We start from the raw sequence: 21,425 nt of genomic DNA, 5'->3' as shown, positions 1-21,425 counted from the left end.
GGTGTTTTTTTTTGAGGGGAGGGCAATGCTAACCTGCTTGTCTATAACATGCACATAATCAAGAACAGTACACTGTCCTTTCGAAAGCACAAAAGTATCTTGCACACACTCAGAAATATAATGCAAGGCATTTCACAAGAATCCAGATTGTTGGTTAACCGTTGGATATGTGATTCAACCACAATGGAAGTCCTCCCAGGAAAATGCCATCCAGCTGGTCCAACTAGGCTAGGATTCCAGGCTAGGATCCATATTCCAAAGTTCTTTATATGTCCTTTTGCTTACAAACTGTGTTGCTTCAGGCTTCTCCTTCCAACTACTGTGTCACATATACTGTATTTTTCTGTGTATAACACATCCTGGTGTATAAGATACCCCCTATTTTGGGGGACTCAAAATTAAGAAAATTGGGGGGGGGAGAGATTGCCCCCGTGTAAGACTACCCCCCTTTAACATTCTTTTTTAGTAAACAACAACAACAACCTAGTCTTATACACAGAAAAGTACGGTATGTGTACAATCAAACACTCTTTTGAGGATAAGGGAACCCTCTAGAGTGGCACAGAATATTGGGCTAGGCAGTGTAGCTGGAAGGGAAGGGTTGGGAGTACCACCTAAGTATACAAAAGTGCCTTAGGGTGTCATTCTCTACACACCTACTGAGATTAAGGGTGGATCTAAACACGGGGGGGGGGAACGCTATAAATAATTAAAAAAATAGAATGTTTTAACAAAAGAAAAAATCTCTATGGAAAACCACATTTTGAAATTTCCTGCTCTCTGGTGCCATCTGGTGTTGCATGTCTATAGTGCATTCAAGTCACTGATGCATTCATGTCAAGGTGAGTCCTGAGCCCTGGCCACAGTCTTCTAGAAAGGCATTCTTGCTCACATATGAAACAACCCTGTGTTATTGGAGTTGCCTCTCTGTTTTGGCACATATCAGCAGATGTGATAATTCTACCATGTGATTAGAACTTCAGAAGTTGCCTTATATCGAGTCAAACCTTTGATCTATCTATAATGATTGGCACCCCATCCCCACCTGGAGTTGCCAGGGATAAAACCCAGGAGCAGATTTGGAGAAGATGTTCTACTACTGAGCTATGGCCTTCCCACACTTGAAGCCATTTTCATTCTTCCCATCCCCAAATAATTGTCTGGAACATGGGGCCTAGAGATGCATTGTACCAATGTAATTTTAGTAAAATGAAAATGAAAACCCTTGGTTTTTAGGATAAGTTATTTGCTTTGGCTCCTGCCAACCTAGCAGTTCGAAAGCACGGCAAAGTGCAAGTAGATAAATAGGTACCGCTCCAGGGGGAAGGTAAACGGCATTTCCGTGCGCTGCTCTAGTTCGCCAGAAGCGGCTTAGTCCTGCTGGCCACATGACCCGGAAGCTGTATGCCGGCTCCCTCGGCCAATAAAGCGAGATGAGCGCCGCAACCCGAGAGTCGGCCACGACTGGACCTAATGGTCAGGGGTCCCTTTACCTTATTTGCTTTGGCAAGCTGACATAAAATACTCTCAGTTTCTAGTTTTATTTCAGAATAAAAATTCTGAATTCCTTTAATGTGTGATCAAATAATAGACTTCAAAAATTCAAAATAATAATAGTTCGAAAGGGATTCCGAGCTTCCTGGGCTCAACAGAATGATGCTGTCCATGTAGGACATGGCAACTGCTTCTGCATAAAGGGCTCCTCCAATAGAAACAATCTAATTTAGATCGTATCACCAAGACATTTATAAACAGAATCTCATGAAGCACTCGCTAATGCATGTGTTGGTTTAATCCAAAATGTGGTTTAATTTTAAAAGGCTAAATTGAACCGGCTTTCTTAAAAAACAAAAACAAATAAAAAAAACCTCGGGAACGGAGCCTGACTCTGTACTCTTGCTTTCTGCAGAGAGTGCAACATTAAAGGTGATAGCATCTTTTCAATCAAAGGCCTTGAATGCGATGCAAGATCAGATAGGTTCAGAAGCAGCTGGCAAAATAACGGTTTCATTCCAGGGAATCAGGAGCATGGCTGTGGTCAAACATGACTGGGTGACCTTCTTCCAGTGAGCATGCCGTCCTCGTTACATAAAGGCAAATTATCCGCTGCAATGTATTGATATGGGCAATTGAAATACTTTATTGTCACTTGTACAACTTGTATACAGGGAGATTACATATTAGTAACTATTGTATGTTTGATCGGTTTATTGCTGTTTTATCATGAACAGGGTACATATATCAGGGTACACCCTGAAGGGAGGGAACCAACTGCTCCCTTAGATCATCCTAGATACGGATTCAATAATATCCAGCTTTCTATTGGAGAGGAGGAAGGGAGCTGTTGCACGCTGTTGCACAGTGACATATACAGGCAACTCCTTATTTACACGGGGGTTACGTTCCAAGGCAACCACACCTTGCCAGTGTGGTGTAGTGGTTAAGAGCGGTAGACTCGTAATCTGGGGAACCGGGTTCGCGTCTCCGCTCCTCCACATGCAGCTGCTGGGTGACCTTGGGCTAGTCACACTTCTCTGAAGTCTCTCAGCCCCACTCACCTCACAAAGTGTTAGTTGTGGGGGAGGAAGGGAAAGGAGAATGTTAGCCGCTTTGAGACTCCTTCGGGTAGTGATAAATCGGGATATCAAATCCAAACTCTTCTTCTCTTCTTCTACCTTTACGTGAAATTGTTTATATTGGGAATGGCCCTTGAAAAAGCCTCCAAGCCTCTGGAAACCCTTTTTAAAAACCAGCAGCCCTTACCAGACGGACATGAACTGTGACAATTGTGGCTCTCAGCACAACTGGCTAAGGAGCAAAGTGGCTGTGATTGCCGATCTAGGAGAGCCAGGCCACTATGAAAAACCACCAGTTGAAAAGCAACACTGCATATAAAAGGAAATTCTGTGCTGTTGATCAATGAACCACTTAAGAAGTACAAAATGATATGTGATCATCTCTGTGGAAGCTCATCATTCTGCTCTTTAGTTTACTTTTACCTTGGTCCCACAACTGTGGGTGCTCAGGGCTGTGGGTGCCATGCAGCGTACTTGGCCCTGGCCCTGAAATTTGTGGGTGCCTGGCCCCTTCACGGGGAATTTTATGGGTGCTCGGGCACCCAGGGCCCCAGGGATTTGGCACCTATGGCAGTGTTAGTAATAGGAATACTGGATGTAATTTAAGCACAATCCAGTGTCATCATCTGTTTAATAGGTCTCATAAATAGGGATGAATAAATCTGCCAATTTCGGTTGCTCATTCTCCCCTTCTTAAGTTCGGATCTCCACATTTCCACATCAGTTTGCAATTCTTTCTTTAGTCCTCATAGAAATTCACCAGCATTTCAGTGCAAATTTCTTCTAATATACACATTTTGCTATGCAAACTCTACATATTTTTTGCAAAGCCATATTCCCTAATATGATTCAGTTTGGTATGTTATTTCCCCTAATATATATGCATTTCAATGCACATTTAATCATAGCATACACCATTGCTTGGCTAGAGAACTGTGTTGCAAAATTCAGAGACATGTAAATTAGGTAGGTTCACCTGTAAATGGAAAACTTCATTGAATTCCTACTCCCCTCCATCCTTACTGGTATAGTATCCATTCCCCTTTAATGTGTGTATACAGATTCTTGAGGTGTTTCTCCCCCTCTGGAAATGTGCTTCAGGTCGAAGATCACATTCCACTTGTGGTGTCTGAACTTTCACAGTACTTAATCTTATTTGCCCCCTACAAGTGTGTCTACTGAATTTAGCATTTTAGTGCAGGGCTGTGGCATCTTTCTCAGAGCAAGGTCCATATCTTGGGGTGGGGGACCAGAAGCCGCAGTGGGTGGAGCAATGGATATTAATTTCATGTTACCTTTGTGCAGTAGGCAGGTTTCTACAGCTGCTCACACACCCTTTGCTAGCCTTCATCCAAACTAGGAAGAGGCATTGTCATGATTCAAAAGCACTTAGGGTATGAAGTAAGGTGGTGTGTGGCCTGAGGAGAGTTCTGAGGGCCAGGTGGAAAGGCTTCTGGGGCCGCACTTGGTGCATGAGCCTAGTCCTGATTTAGGCAGTGAGGTTGTACAGGACACTAAAAATGGTATGAAATTACCTTCTCCCACCAAGTCCCTTATTTTGCAAACCTAAAGCATCAGAGTGCAGCTCTTCAGTAGAGTAGGGCTAGAGATTACCGAGCTGTCATCAGCTTTTTTCTTTCCTTTCCTTTTTTCTTTGCTACCATTCCATCCTTCTTTGACCTTCAACAAGCCATTTAACCTTTTCACATGTTTCCTCCATCCAGAAAACGTTAATATTTAAGTCAATTAGATATGAATGGTTAATTATCTGCATGCAAGGCCTTCTGAGATTTAACCAGCAGACGTTTATAAAATGAAGCCGGGAAGCAATGTTGCATCGCTAAATGTCCTCGCTTGAAAAAGAAAAAGAAAATTACAGGAACATTTTTATATTCATGGAGTGACGTTGCTTAGATCTTGCTATATTGCTCAGCAAGAGCCAACAAGTTTATGTGGCATAAAACTTTCAGCTGCCGCACTCTAAAGAAGCGATGATTGATAATAATAACTGCCTTTAACACACACCCTGCTTCTAAATTCAGAATTCTATCAGACAACATTGCATCGTTCCTGTTTTGATACACTGATATTTAATTAAGATTCCAGCTGGTTGAGGATTCCTTTTCTCTTTCTTCCTATTTATTAATTTTTTTAAAGAACAAAAAGATCAGGAGGCTGATTTCATCCAAACAAGTTGGAACATTCTCTTTGAGGAATGTCCAACCCTTTTCTTCCCAGTTTGGTGGGGCAAGGTCACCACTTACTGAAAAAGCTCAAATTAGCATGAACCCGACCTCCCTGAAGAGTTCACTCAAGTGCAAGTTGCTTCAAGTCACTTCACATCCCAGCATCCTATTCAGAACTTTAGCAGCACATGCAAATATGTAAATATGGGTTGGTGGCTAGCAAACTAGACAGGTTAGCAAGTCTCACGTACACTGTGGACTTCTTGACTGAGTGGTCTTCAGTTTCAACTTCCCACTTTCAACATCTGTGACCTAATCCTGACACACAACTATGATAAAGGTTATGACAGACTTTGCAAGTGGAAAAGAGCAAGCAGTGGTAAGCAGAAGCAGGAAATTGAAACTAAGAGTTTGGTGTGGATATAGGGGTCTCTATTTTGGAGAAACATCCATCTGTCATGGATGCTTTAGCTGAGATTCCTAAATTGCAGAGGGTTGGACGAGATGACCTTTGGGCCCTTTCCAACTCTAAGATTCTATGAATCTCAAGGGCTATAACCCTCCTCTGTTTTCACAAAGCTAGCCCCTCACTGCTGGCTACTTCCTCTGGCCCCTTCCTTCTCTGCCTCACCAGCTCAATATAATGTGGGCAGCATTATCTTGGAAGATGTTCAGTAGAGCCAGTTCTGGGATGATTTCTAATACCTGCTTAGTTATTTTGCATATTTCTTTTTTTTTTTTAATAATATTTATTGAACATTTTCAAATATAACAGAAAAAAGAAAAAGAAAAAAATAAAGCATCCATTTTATAACCTTATTTTCATTAGCATCTTTCCAGGACTTCCCCACCCCACCCCCTCTTGTATTCCAATTCCTTCAAATAGATTCAACAAGTTCTTACCCCAAATTTTAAACTTATTATAATTAACCCAATGTTAAGAATGTTTTTCCATCCCCTAAAATCGACCCCGCTCCCTTCCACGAGTTCCCCTCTTTAATATGCAGAACAGATTAAAATAAAAGAAAATAGAAAAAAGAATAAAGTATAATTTAACACCCTTTGGATTCCAAATTTCCCTCCCCCCTTTCCCGGTTGCGTTCCCCAATGTCCATCAATGCCTGTTGTCATCCTGGAGATCCCACATCTAGGCCGAAATCCTTCACAAGTCCACTTTGCCGTCTTTTTAGTCTTTTTGATCATCTTTAGTTTCGAGCGTCCAATCTTGGAAAAACTCTATCTCAAAAAGGTCCATTTTTTCCATCCAGATCTCTGTATTTAAGAGTAAAAACTCCAATTTTGTTTCTTTAGACCTTTCAAATCTGGATGTCCCAAATGTTCCCACTTCCAGCTTTGTCCAATTCTTGTTGTTCATGTTATTCTTATTATTCTCTCTCCTCACTTTCCTCTAGTTTCTTTTCCTGCTCTCCTGCAAAAATGTTCCAATTCCAAAAGCTTCTAAATCCCCTACAGAGGCTTTGTTATTCAGGAACAAAACTTTACGTCAAGTCCCTTCCATTCTTCAATAGATAAATCTATTGTCTCCTTTAGTGTAGAGACCTCTGTAGACAAAATAGTGTTCCATTTCTGCAGTTTCCCAGGAGATAAAAAGTCCAATTCAAATTCCATGCCAGCAATACTTGTAGTGTCCCACAACCCCTCTAGAGGGATTATAGTAACTCAGTTTCCTTCCAGATCACACCCAACAGTCAAAGTAACTTGTCATTCCTTGTTTTAAACAATTTGTATCTAATTTGTAACAAATGTAACCGGCAAAGTCCTCATAACAAAGTTCTCTTTTTATTCTTCAGCTTTGACAGCTCCTTTGACAGCTGTCAAAGCCTCTGTTTCTCCTCTCCCGGCGCTCTCGCGGATCGCTCCCGGTTCCCGGGGGGGGGGGGATGTTGCATTTTAGCTCACATTCTACTTTTCTCCTCCAGCCCAGTCTTATAATTTTCCATCGTGAAATTAATAACTTTATCAAACTAAGGTAGCACTCGATCTTAGTTGTTAAATCCTTTGCTTTAAATCCTCTACGACAGGGGGGAGACGGACTTCCTTTTTGCACCTCCCCCGCTCGCTCCGAATTTAATTTTTTTTCCCTTTTTAAGTCCAGTTTCCAATTACTCACGGGTTGTTCTTTTTAATCCGAATTTTCAATGGAAGAAGTCAGCGCTCTCCGCCAAATGGCATGCGGCTTCGCTTGGTAGGGGAAGCGGAGGACTCATAGCACCACACCCCCCCCGGCACCCGCTCCGTAGCCTTTAAAAAGGCTCCTTCGCGGGTCGGGGGGGCGCAAACGGTGCCCACCGAGTCACCATGCCCATGGGTTTCAGCGCCCATGGTTTTTGAGGGTCCCCGCGACGCCGACGCGGTAGAACCCAGCCCCTGCCAAGCAGGCTCCCTCCGGAGCTCGGAGGGAGTCCGCCATTCGGCGATGGCGCCAACCCGGAAGTCTATTTTGCATATTTCTTATATGACTGATGTCCAGAAGAGTTGGCTTTGGAGACATTCCCACCACATGTGGAGATATGTGCCTGTGGAGGTGCAGCCTCTCCAGCATTTTGGTGAGGCTCCTAGGCATATCAGCGCTAGTTTCCATGGTGTTAGGTACCATCTGTAAGTGAGTTTCAGGGTGAGTTCTTTTCTTTTAGCTGAGATGGATTTAAAGAGATGTTTAGACCACATTCTAGTCCATTGGGTGAGGTTAATTTCATAGCCTTTGAAATTGTTTTTTGATTACATTGAGGGGGTTTGTGGGATTTTGGAGCATTATTTTGTATATTGTGGATACCATCCCTTTGTTGTTTGGGGGAGGTTTTCAAAGGTTGTCAGGGGCCTAGTTGCTGCTGCTTTTACTACTGGATTGTTTGAGAAGGCATGTGATTGGTGGTGTGTTAGCCAGGGCATTTGGGTGTCCCCTAGTTTGCCTTGTAATTCTTGTGTCAGTGTGGATTTGTTATTTTGGTAGAAGTCTGCTAGGCGGTATAAGCCTTTGCCTTGCCAGGTTTTTATCTGGAAGTTTTGTGCTGCTTGGTGGAAGAATGAGTGGTGAGCCAGGGGGATTAGTGGGCATAGGGTTGGGGACAGTTTGCCTGCTTCTGTATAGTGTATAGTGTATAGTGTATAGTGTATAGTGTATAGTGTATAGTGTATAGTGTATAGTGTATAGTGTATAGTGTATAGTGTATAGTGTATAGTGTATAGTGTATAGTGTTGTGGGGATTTCCCTTTGTTTGGGAGGAATGTATATGCTGTGGTGGATATATTTTCAATTATGGCTCTCTCCCGGTGTACCCATTGTTTTGTATCGTCTTCTAGAATGTATGGGATTATGTGGCACACTTGGTTGGCGAAGTAGTATAGTTCTGTGTTGGGGATTCCCTGCCCTCCTTCTGATGAGGGGAGATGTAGGTATTTGGGGTTTATTCGTTTGTGTGTGTGAGAGAGAAGATAAACGAGTGTAATTTTGTCTGCCATTTGCGGAGTTGGGATGATGCCCCTTATTAAACAGCAGCACATGTTGTAGTGAGGCTGCCCCACTCACTTGACCACCATCTGGTTGAGTCTCTGCAGCAAACCGGGATGGAGAGGGGAAGGGGCATGCTGGCATGGTGCATACGTGCCAGCAGAGCCAACGCAGCATTCCTGCCAGTCTGTTTGCACTGCACTGACCTTGCCATTGCTGCACCGCTTCCTCTCTTTATCCTCATCTGCTGCAGCGACTTAGCTGGAAGGAGGTCACTATACTGTCCATTGCTGCCCTTAAGATTGCCTTTATCTATTTTAACACTGCATGGAACACCTAGGCACAGATAACAGATTTTATTGATTTGGCAGTCCTGGAAAGCTTGACCTGGCACTTAAGACAAGGATGGAGTATGCTATTTCTGCTATTGAAGCCCTTACCCTAAAATTGTGTGGAGATAGGATGTTCTTGTCCATACTAATTTAAAGTTGGTCAACACACTGGAGAGGGACAGGATTGTGTAAGGTAAAAATTATGCTATGTGCTTGACTGGTTTGCTCTCATGAGCAAGACCTGCCCTGTTTTGCGTAATGGTAGAATAAAAAACTACAGACTGGATGTGACTTGACGGTGATTGAATGTAATTTATGTGGTAATCTAAAGCCATTACTTTAAAACTGCAAATGCACCCCAGGATAACCAACAGAACGACATTGTTCCTTTGACGACATTGGTCTCCATCGACTAGATATGTTAATATTTGGATTCTGGAGTTTTAGCTAAGATATGTAATAACCACATGAGAAGACCAAATTTTATTTTATTTGTTCATTTTGGCAATTGATATCTGTTAGCTGTTTTCATTTTCGTTCCAGATAAAACATTGGAATATTTCTTTCTTTACTAGATCGTAAGTGTTGATTTTCTTTCTTTCTTCTTTGTGATTGTTTGCAGCTGGGACCCATTTAGGGAAAGCACATTTTTATTGCATTATTGAGATTAGAGCAAACAAACCCTTCTCACTACAGTAGGCTGTAATTACATTAATTTTATTTATTGGTGTGCTTTAAAAAAAATAATCTTGAAAATGAAAATTGCCCTTTATTTTTATCCTTGTTTTAAGGTCTTCATATTAGGCAAGACACTTCCAAAACACAAATGGTGCAATGAGATAACTTTTTGAAGACGTCCCCAGAGCATGAAATTTGAATACATCCATAGATGGAGAAAAATAGGTGAATTTAATCTTGGCTCTCAGGACCAAGAATGGGAGAGACCCATCTGCCAGGGGGAGGATTCCCATCTTACTGAATTCCAGATAGGAAAGTGACTTGAGAGTTTGGACTAGGCCTGGTGAGGGTTGTGGCCAAGGGTGGGATTTGTGTGGTCTGGAGAGACTTCTGAGATTGGTCTGGAGGACTATATTTAGACACAGGTCTAAGGCTCCTGCTAGGTTATGTTTCGTATAGTTCATACTGCAGATTTGTGCTACATGCAGCAAGTCAGCAACGTAGACCGACCTCCCAACAGCTCTCCCATGGATAGCAGAGATGTTCATGAAAGCTGGGGATTGGTAATAATAATAACAATAATAATTTTTATTTATACCCCGCCCTCCCCAGCCAAGGCCGGGCTCAGGGCGGCTAACAAGCAATAATAAAAACAAGTTGAATGAATACAACTTAAAAACAAGATTAAAATACAACATTAAAATATTGAAACATTAAAATATTAAAATGCAGCCTCATCACAGGAGGAGAAGGAAAAGAAAAAAAGAAAGAGAGGGAGGGAATCAAATTGGCTCCAAGCCAAAGGCCAGGCAGAACAACTCTGCCTTACAGGCCCTGCGGAAAGAAATCAGATTCTGCAGGGCCCTGGTCTCATGAGGCAGAGCATTCCACCAGGCCGGAGCCAGTGTTGAAAAGGCCCTGGCTCTGGTTGAAGCTAATCTAACTTCCTTAGGGCCCGGGACCACTAGGGTGTTGCTGTTTAGATTCAGTGCACTGACAGTGCCATTGTGGGGAAGCTACACCTGACAAATATGTATAAAACATTCTTACAGCTGTGCAACACTTTCCAGAAGGGAAACACAAAGAACAGGCTGGATACTAGCTTCTTCAGTCTGAAGCTGCCATTAAAGTTGAATAGCACACATTTCCTGCTTCGACTAGATCCTGATAACTGTGGCATTTAATTTATGCGCAAGCATGTCCCACTCTGGATTAAGGGGTTAGTGTTTATGAATGCATTAGTGTTCCTTTCTAATTTTATGGCATGTGCTTTTGAAATAGCGAGACATCCCACTGTATTACTTAACGTTTGCTTTTAATCACTTTACATATAATCTTGATTTTATTTTAGGCTTTAAATTGGATTGCAGTGGGGAAAGGCTTTGTGCCAAAGTTTTGTCACTTGTCTGTTATGTCTCATCGTTTTATAATCTTTTGGTTATGTGATCATTTGCTGCAAATCCAGAAAATTACATTGTAGGAAAACATTAGGCAAAATGCTTTGGCGTCCAAATTCACTTTGGGTAAGTTGAGTCAATTAATTTTAACACTACACACTATTTATATGCATTGATTTCTGACATTGTCCAATTGATTTTTATACATATCTTTTATGTTCAAATTAAAATAGAGGAGTAGAAAAGTAATATTAATTATATAGTCAAGTTAATAAATATTTTACATAGAATCCAAGGAAAGTAAGAAAGAAAGCATTAAGTCTGCCATTCTTTTAGGGATGGCAGAAAGAAATGAATTTGGTTTGCATTTAGAGGCAAACCTATCTGATTTGCACTTCCTGAAACAATACACAAACTGAAACAGAGCCATCCTTCGAAATTTGCACTTCTCCAAATTTTGCAGTGTGGGTTTTCAGCCAAGCAATGTGTACAAAATGCATATACTAAGGTAAAGTGTGCATAGAAATGCACATATTAGTGAAAATGACATGCAAAATTGCATTATGTAAGGTGAAATTTATTTGCAAAAATGTGTATATTTGTCAAAACTGCATACAAAAATGTGCATATTAAAATAAATTAGTGCTAAAATTCTGATGAGGATTCTTTTTTTTTCTTTAACCATTTGTTAACTAATGTGGAGAACCGAACTTAAGAATAGCAAAAATGAGAAATGGAGGGAAATCAAAACCGACAGATTGACACATCCCTAAATCCTATGCATGTTTACCAGAGTGAAAGTCCAATTGAACTCACCGCATGAGATTGCCCTGTTGACCTATAAAATAAAAATATTGCTTTTGCTTAAAATAAACAAGCTCCCACACCACAAATAATATTCTTTTAAATATCCCCACACACAAACACATTGTTGCTTCTAGCATGGATATTTGGGGATAGAATAGAGATCTCTCCATTGAGTTGCATAATTTCACTGGTTTTAAAGCCCTTCCCCAAATTTCTGTGACTGGAGTGCCCTTGGAAAATAATTCATTGTGATTGACTTCAACAGATGAAAATGATGAATGCATCTGGGGAATTAAGATATTAAGTGTGTGTAGACTCACACATATTCCCAAAAGCTTCTGGTATAAGCCTTACACCACTTGCTTTGGAGCTGTCTCAAGGAAGTTGTTTGGACTTTTTCCAGACTGCCACAAATGGGTTAGAAGATTCCATCTCATGTCAGCTACAGGCCAGATGTCTAGCCCTTTAATCAAACCAGAAGACTGACTTCACATTGAATGTTTCCAGTAGCTTCAATACAATTTAAAGTCTTTCATACTTGGGGTTTATAAAGTCTCCATTCTGTATTATGAAAAATGGCACGTTTTTTTATGATCTCTGAGTAATACAGATCTCACAGTAATACAGCATATATAGACACGCTTAGCTGTACACAAGATCAAATCTTGTGGAGGGAGGAGAAAAATGAAAATTACTTTAGGGTTTTCAGTAATGAATCTTTCCCAGGGAATCGTTATGCTGGCCTTCTCTAAAAAAGACACAATTTATATCAATACCACACTGTATGTATTATGCCAGGTTTCGGGACAGAACAATGACAAGTTAACCTACCACTTTTTTTAATAACATTTGCTGCCCTTTATGATGTTAACAAATCTATTTTTCAAATTTCAGTCATTTAAAATATGAAGGAAGAACCATTTGTTCATATGATAAAATGCAGCTGCTGTGTCTGGAATCAGACTACTTTTTTTGTTAATTTGATTATTCTGAGATGATTGATAAGATTAATTAACTCTAGCTTGATTCAGTGATCTTCACAGAACCAACGTGCGCACTCTTCTCTGTTATCACTTGTATAAGATCATACCAGAGTCTGTGGGAAATATAGCATTCTTCATTCCGCTCCCCACCCCTCACTCCCACCATCCCACACTATCTCTGAGATACAGTGATAATCAATATTGTACTCCTTTTAAAATATCCATTAAAAGCAAGTAACATTTTGTTATTTGGAAGGCCTCATGCATAAAGAAGGCCCGTGAAAGCTTATCCCACAAGACTCTTGGTTTTTCAGTGCAAAACACAAATGCAGATTATAGTAAAACTATGTGTTATACGTACACTAGTGATCAGTACAGTGGTACCTTGGCTCTCAAACTTAATCCATTCTGGAAGTCCATTCCAAAACCAAAGCGTTCCAAAACCAAGGCACACTTTCCCATAGAAAGTAATGCAAAATGGACTAATCCTTTCCAGACTTTTAAAAACAATCCCTAAAACAGCAATATAACATGAATTTTACTATCTAACGAGACCAGTGATCTATAAAAATGAAAGCAATAAACAATGTACTGCAGCCACACAATCAAACAATCAATCAATCAGTAGCTGAACTGGGTTCCACACAGTCACAAAAACAAAACAAAAAAAGTGCCGCAAAAACAAAAATGCAAAATAAATAGCAAAAACAGACAGACCTCAGTGTCACACTCAAAATGGAAGTGTGGCACTGAAAACAGAAGTGTGGCACTTAAACAGGAAGCGTAACACTCAAAACGGAGCACATTCAGCTTCTGAAAAAGGTTTGCAAACCGGAACACTTACTTCCAGGTTTGGATTCCAAGTTGTCTGAGAACCAAGGTACCACTGTATCAGCTAGCAGGCTAATATAGGGTGAAAAATGGGAGAAGAAATGTACCACTTCCTTCTGTTTCCATTGTCACAGAAGACTCAGAGGACACACCAGTCAGGGTAGAAGACAAGAACTTCATTGTTTCCTTCCCACAAGAACAGAAAACTTCGGACTCCACCCAGATACAACCAAGTCTAATGCCAACTAGTGAATAACATATACCAGTACATAGTGACACCATCCACACAACCATTGTATGTGGTGGAGACAAAATGTAGGGGCTGAGAGATGAAGTTTCTGCTGAAAGACAAGCCACATGTCACAAAAACGAAAAATCTTTTTCATGCTGAACAATGCTCTCTATGATTATTTCCTCACTTCCTCCAGACACACAACTTTACTCAGAACTTTATCAAGAGGTGGAGTTGGTTTCTGTTGGTCTTTAAACTGGCACATGGCACTCACTTGAAGGCTTAAAAACATATTCAACTGTACCCCCAAAGATAGCTGAAACAGTGGGTATATATATTTTTATGACAGGTTTAAAAGTTTCACAAAGCAGGATCCTCATTTCACGTCCCTCTTAATGTGATTCGGAATTCAAAGAGAAGCAAGTTGCAATGCCCAATATGAAGTCAATTAGGTCATTCTGCTGAAGATTGCAAAATCTTAAGCAGACATGCTATGTTAAAGGATTTATCATACTGGATTTATTTTTATTTTATTTTTTTTTAAAAATGTTTCCAAAGGAACCACATTTCCATCCCTCTGGTGCAGGGCAAGGAATGCTACATCTGCATAGATTACTTTTTTTTTTGTAAACTCCTGCACAATGCAGCCAGCATTTGCATGTGAAAAGTCATCAAAATGGGAGGAAAATCTGCCTACCTCAGTCATTTTTAAATAACTCAGGCCATTAATTGTTAACCTTTGTTTCTCCTACTTCCACAGTCATAAATTAGTTTTATAGATTAGGCAAATGTGAACTTTTAAAATTGCTTCTGTGGTGCTTTTTTTTTTTTAACCCATCAACAGGCAAAGCTTGGGTGTTCTATGTACCTTGCTTCTAAATTGTTGCCATACAAATTAGCCTAGTTAGTAATTGTTAAAACCAACTCAAAGGTTCACAGCACATGAGATTAAAATGATCTTAGAGCAATTGATGTCCGCAATGCGAGGTACTAAACCGTTTGTTTTGGGAAGAAAGAGCATGCCTTGAAAACAAACAATGGTTTTATACCAAGTTATCACTTTGAAAGACAAAACTGTAAATAGGACTCCAGAGGTGAGACAGAAACAACAGCCAACAGCAGCACCTTATAACTTCCTTCAAGTGGTACCTGTAATCGCATTGTCACTTTGATCTCCTTGGTTATAGAGATTGGTGGAAGCCCACTGTGATCCTTTTAAGTCATGAAATAATCATAGGTTGTCTTTTTTCTGATAGGTAAAATGTTATGCTTTTTCTTTCTTTCTTTTTTAAAAAAGATTCACAGTTGAAGGAGGTATGACAAGTTCATTGGGGCGGGACAGATTCCGTCTCCATGGCCAACATTTTGTGAGTAGCAACAGCAAAACAACTTGACTGAGTTCTCCTGATTCATGGCTTCCATTTCAAACGATTCATCTTCTTTTTTTTTCTGTATGAGGATCACTGTGGCTTCTAATATCTTCTTCTTTTAAGCATGGTCCAAATAATGTCCTCAAATTATAGTGCTGATGTAATATAATGGTGTGATTGCAAACCATAGCTGAAACATTGATAGGTAGATATATAGAGAGATAGGTTGGTTGCAAGTATATTCTGCCCTTCTAAGGAGCTGCAGGTGAACTTCATGCTTACCCAATTCAATTTTATCCTGACAACAATCCTGTGATGTCTGTTGGGCACAACAACCCTGTGAGGTAGGTTAGGCTGAATGAAAGAATCAACAGCAACAGAAGTAGAGTGTCCAGATCAATGGAACTAATAGAAGCACTTTATTTTGCCTTAGCCAGACCGCACCTGGAATACTGTCTCCAGTTCTGGGCACCACAATTCAAGAAGGATGTTGACAAGCTGGAACGTGTGCAGACGAAGGCAACCAAGCCTTATGAGGAACGTTTTCAGGAGCTGGGTATATTTTGCCTGAAGAAGAGGAGATTGAGAGGAGATATGATAGTCATCTTCAACAATCTCAAGGACTGTCACATGGAAGAGGGAACAAGCTTGCTTTCTCCTGCTCTGGAAGGTAGATCTTGAACCGATGGCTTTAAGTTACAAGAAAGAAGATTCTAAACATCAGGAAAAGCTTTCTGACAGTAAGAGCTATTCAACAGTGAAACGGACTCCCTCAGAAGGCAGGTGAACCTTCCTTGGAGGTTTTCAAGCAGAGGTTGGATGGCCATCTGTCATGGATACTTTAGCTGAGATTCCTGCATTGCAGAGGGTTGGCTTACAAAACCCCTGGGATCCCTTCCAACTATACAATTTTATTAAAGTGAATGGTTCAAGGTGACCCAGTTGGCTTCATGGTTTAGTGGGGATTTTGCATGAGGTCTCTCCAGCCCTGGTATGGGAGACAATGCCAAGGTGTCTGTCTCAGAGTGAGAACCTTCTGGTGGAGGGGAGCATGTATACCCTAGGGGAGAAGTGTCAGGGGATGACTCCTGGCATTGGGAAGTCAGGTTAGCAATGCAACCTCACTTTCGCCACCCCACTGGCTGCTACTGCAGGAGACCATGCTTAATAGGGGTGGGCTGAGGCATGAATAACTGAGAGGGGAGAGGGCTCTCCTGCGCCGGAGTCCTCCTTAGTTAGCAGAATCCACCCAGCTCCCAGGAGAGCGGTTTTTGTGGGGCTGAAGTGGGGAGGCTGTGTGGGGAAAAGGGGTCAGGGATGTCAGCTTCGGCCATCCCTTTCTGTGGGCTTACATCTGGAGCCACCACACCCCAATTTCTGCAATATGTAGTTCATTCCTCTCAGTTCTTTAATGTTAGAAAATATGTGAGAGCCAGCATGGTGTAGTGGTTGGAATGTTGGACCTAGGACCTGGGAGACCAGGGTTCGAATCTGCACTCGGCTTTGAAGTTTTCACTGGGTGACTTTGGGACAGTCATTGCCTCTCCTAACTTTCCTCCCAGGGTTGTTGTGGAGATTAATTGAGGACAGAATAAACCTTTGGCCAGGGGGCAGTCTTACCTATTTTCCTTTGTATAAGAACAAGCGTGAATGAGGCCTCTCAGCCTGTTCACAGGTCCTTATATGATCAGGGAAAACAGTTGGTCCTGACAAGTATTAACCGCTCTCAATCTTAACCTGATAACTGCCATTTGTCCAGATTTTAATTTGCCTGAATTAATCTTAAAATGTATTTTAATTAATTGATTCCTGTTTTTATGTGTACTGTGTTATTTGTATGATGTTAGCTGCTCTGAGCCTGGCTTCGGCTGGGGAGGGCAGGGTAATAATAATAATAATAATAATAATAATAATAATAATAATAATTAAAGCTCCTTGAAGGAACTGGTGGGCCATAAATGCAATAAATAAATAAACAAATTATTGAGGTCCTCCCCTTAAGGAGGGCACACGCCTGAGAATTTGATAGTGCTTTAGCCCCTCTGATTACCACAGAATAAATGCTACTTTCCTTGCCATGGGGATTTTGCCAGGCTACATTCATGGCTACTGTTTTCAGGATTTCACCTTGTGGCTGCCATCACAGATATAAAGACTGTCCTACCAATTTCTAATCTGTTAGAAGTGAATTTGAGTTAGAAATTATCAGGTGTATTAAAAAAAAAAATTGTTTATGCGTATGCTCACTCCACTCTTTTCTTTCATAAAATTGCTTCATTTCAAATATTGGTGACTTTGCTTTCCATGCCCGTGACAAATGCAATCTAATTAATTTCTCATTAAAATATTTAATTCTTTTCCATTTGACTGCAATTTTTCAGTAATTTCATAGACCAATCCCAGTTAATTCAGTGTGAAACCTTTGCCTTCATTTTTTCCCCCTTGCCACAAAGTGTCTGGGTGTATTTATTTAGCACTTAGCTTCTTTTCCTTGGTAGTTCAATGGCAATCAAAACATTCTTGCTTTTTACCATTGTACAGAGCATTGTATGTTCAATTAAAATCTATGCAATCCCATCCCTGCCCAGAGCAACCCCATCTTTCCCCCACTTCTACAAACACAGAGAAATCTCTCTAAAAGCCTTTGCACGCTGTACTAATTCATCTGCTTTCCCCTTTCCTATCTTTGTTCAGAGCTTGCCGCAGCGGAGTTGATCAGCTCCCATTTCAAATACGCATTGATTTGGCTTTACAGTACGTCAGTCTAGGAAATTTGACAAAAACACTGTTTATCTGGCTCATGCCGAGGACTCTCAGCCTCCAACGGCGTTGAATACAGCATGTATCACCACCAAAAAGGGGGGTTCATGGGAGCCACGCTGAGCGGAAGATGGCAAGAGGGAGGAGGAGACCAGAGGAAAGACTTCATATGTAGCCTGGGAAAAGAAAGGAAACAGACAATATTGCTGCCAAGAACATCTTTTGTAGTGCATCGTTCCTGACAGGACTATAGGAATGGATTTGTTTTCCAGGATCGCCAGTGTCACCTGTTGTAGGATTCATTGCTAGTGAGTCAATCCCGTCTATTATTGATCACTTTCTTACAATACCCTACAGAAGTTTCTGACGTTTCCAGCACCCAGCAACTAGAATTCTGTGTTTACTAGGGATTTGGCTCCACTTTGGACCCTCTCCAGGTACTGGACCAAAGGGCCCACTTTGGAGGTGTTTGAACTACCTCCAAATGGAAGCCAGTCTTCTGCAAGGCAGTCTGAATGGAAGTGTGGGACAGATGCATTGGAGTGTTAAGGTGTGAGCTGGGGCTCTGGCATTAGCCCCCCTGTCCTATGAAATTGTGAAGCTTTGGGATCAGGCCACATCAGTTAGAGCCCCAATGTGCACCTTAACACCCTCTGTGCATGCCAAGGGGAAAGAGTGCTGTCTTCAATAATACTTGCTTGTGTGTGTGCTGTACCCCAGAAATGGACAGTGGAGACGGACCCAAACTCCTACCAAGGATCCCTCAAGAGGTTAGCGCTGACTTTCTCTTGCCACATCGAACAGTGAACTCTATGAAGCACAGACAACCAGCAGCAATTTAAAGTTGAATTGGGAGTTCCTCCTCAATTATTATTATTATTATTTATTGAATTTATATACCGCCCTATACCCGGATGTCTCAGGGTGATTCGCAGAAAAGATAGCAATATATAAAATAAAAATAAAAACAATAACCCAATAACACCCTCCCCAAAAGAGCCATATTTTAAAAGGGTATAGGATGTCAATTAGGTGAACCAAAGGTTAAAAAGGAACGTTTTTGCCTGGTGCCTAAAGCTGTATAATGAAGGGGCCAGGCGAACTTCCCTGGTGAGAGCATTCCACAGATGGGGAGCCACTGCAGAGAAGGCCCGTTCTCATGTTGCCACCCTCCAAAACTCTCATGGAGGACTCACACAAAGAAGGCCCTCAGAAGATGACCTCAGGGTCCAGGTAGGTTTGAAGGCAGGTTCATATGGAAAGAGGCGGTCCTTGAGATATTGTGGTCCTGAGCCTCAAGCAGGACACCAAAGGATGCCAAAAGAGCTATACGAGGGGGGAAACAGCAGAATTTCTGAGGGTCCCCCCCCACCCCACAGACATCACAACAGACACTCACCTATCAGCAGGCTAGGCATGCCGGGTTCTGCCCCACACTGCAGCGGCCTGGCGTGTGTGTGTGTGATGTCCCATAGTTCCTATGTGGCCCTGCACAGATGGCGCGCCTGCAACTGGCAGTGGTTCACTGAATAACCATAACCTGATGCTGAAAAGGTAGTGTTTTGGTTCAATGATGGGGAATCTGTGGCCCAGAAGTTGGACTGCAACAAAACCCACCACCCCTGGGAGTTTGAATCCAACGACATCTGGAGGACCACATAGGATGCCCATCCCTGTGTTACATGACACCTCTCCTACAAAAAGAAACCTGGGCATTTTACAAGATTAACTTGGCAATAAGTACCTATCTGAATCATTTAAACCTACACCAATAGCTTATGGAACAGTTATCTTCTTCCAGGTTAATTTTCTATGGCTGTCCCAGATGCCTTTTTGAGTATCTGCTTCTGTGGGGAAGATTCCACCCGGGTGGCGAGTACAGCCAGGTAGGTGTTCTCAAAGGAACTCCACCCAAATGCCTCAAGAGGCAGATAAATCTATTCATCACTCACCTTTCTGACTCAGCATGCAGTTCAAAGGGACAGCCAAGGTTGCGGCCCTATAGGAAAGTCTCTTTAGCTCCTCTTTTAATGAGATAAGGGTTTTTCCTATGCTCTGGAGTCTGCGATTCAAATGCTCTCTTTCCTGGCTCAATTAATGGGATCACACTCACTCCATCTGTAATGTAGAAGCTCTCTCAGGGGTAATTTGCCTAAAGGAGGCAGACTGAGAAGCTTACACCTTTAAATATAATGCAGTAAGGGAGAATTATAATTATTGCATGCATTAACTCTGTGCACAAGTCCCAAATTATACAGAACATGAATCAAATGGGGGGTGGGAAATGGAATGAGGAGAGGCTCATCATTGAATGAAATATGCCTTTAAACATCTTGGTGTTATATATTTATATCCTACCCTTCACCCAAGGAGTTCAAGGCAGCACTTGTGGTTCTCTTTCCCACTTTTTATCGCACAACACACCTGAGAGGTAGGTTTGGCTGATATAAGGTGAATGATGTAAGACCATCCAATGATCTTAGGGATTTGAATATGAGTTCACCAAGCCTGACACTTTACTCTCTATTCCATACTGGCCCTCTAGAATTCTGGTGCTGATTTGCTCTTTACAAACCAAGTTTTTCCTCCTCCAGTTGACAGGTTTGTGAAAATCTCCACATCTTTGTGAAGTTTCCTGGAGGAGCATGCATCCCGGCTACATGCCTGCTGGAGAATGAATGTAGGAAGTCAAGTCCAGCGATATGGAAGTAATTGTAGGATAATAAGTCTTATGAAAACTTTGGAACAACTGATCTTTTCTCAACTTACCACTGGGTGACCTCCCTTGTGTTTAAAAAGGCACGATGAAAGATTTGCACACTTTCTACTTCTAATGATTTCCTCAGTAATCGGGGAGAGGAAGTCATTAAGCATAGCGAGATCAGGGAAGAAATTTGCTTCAGACTTCGGTTCTCATGGGCTGAATGTAAACATTAACATCAAGATCCCCCTTCCTACCAGAGTTTGGGCAGCAATCAGGCCAATTGCAGTGGCTAAAGTTTTAGCAGTTGTTCCATAAATTGTAGACACATGAAGCAAATTATAATCGAGACTTCCTGGGTCATAATCCCACCAGTTTTTAGTTTTTCGTTTTTGTACTGTTCAAGATCTACAGCAGGCATAGGCAAACTCGGCCCTCCAGATGTTTTGGGACTACAACTCCCACCATCCCTGACCACTGGTCCTGTTAGCTAGGGATCATGGGTGTTGTAGTCCCAAAACATCGGGGGGGGGGGCGAGTTGGCCTATGCCTGATCTACAGGGTTGGAGCACCATTAGATGTGATTAAGAGCTACATAACAAATAGAAAAGAGACAGGTGCAGTGTTCCTCACCACACAAATGCTCCAGACCCCATCTGCACTACGCAGTATCATACCACTTCAAATAGTCATACTTCCTGCAAAGAATCCTGGGAACTGTAGTTTGTTAAGGGCACTGAGAGTTATTAGGCGACCCCTATTCCTCTTACAGAGCTACACTTCTCAGAGTAGTTAAACAATCAAGTCCAATTCCCAGGGAACAGGGTTCACTTAAAAATGGTATTAAGACTGTTAAAATGGTATAAGGGCACTTTAAATATTCAGTTCGGATGTGTCTGTGAAGCTTAGGAGCCAGAAGAGGACAGTGGGTATTGACACACAAACAAAACCCCTGCGAGCCTGTCTCCATAAGCTTTGCTACTTGTGGGTGACACTGAAAAAGAAACAGCAATCCACTTCTAATGAGAACAGTGTTCATTTAAGCTTCCACCTGATGAAGATCAATTAATCAGCTTTGGAGATGTCACTGAAACCTTCAAGCT

At 41.6% G+C, this 21,425-nt stretch overlaps 1 long non-coding RNA gene across 1 annotated transcript in view; it reads left to right on the top strand.

Moving 5' to 3' along the window:
• The window catches only part of LOC309348177, a 39,854-nt gene extending 20,414 nt beyond the window's left edge, over positions 1 to 19,440 (top strand). Inside the window, exons 3-4 of the long non-coding RNA XR_014159271.1 lie at positions 14,789 to 14,858; positions 19,423 to 19,440. This is a non-coding gene — a long non-coding RNA (uncharacterized lncRNA). The remainder of the gene's footprint in view (positions 1 to 14,788; positions 14,859 to 19,422) is intronic.
• The last annotated feature ends 1,985 nt before the right edge of the window (positions 19,441 to 21,425 follow it).

Source organism: Podarcis erhardii (assembly GCF_964252035.2).
Source record: "Podarcis erhardii genome assembly, chromosome: 8".
Classification (NCBI taxonomy): domain Eukaryota; kingdom Metazoa; phylum Chordata; class Lepidosauria; order Squamata; family Lacertidae; genus Podarcis; species Podarcis erhardii.
Note: the sequence above shows the minus strand (reverse complement) of the source record. Positions and strands in the feature narration are given on the sequence as shown.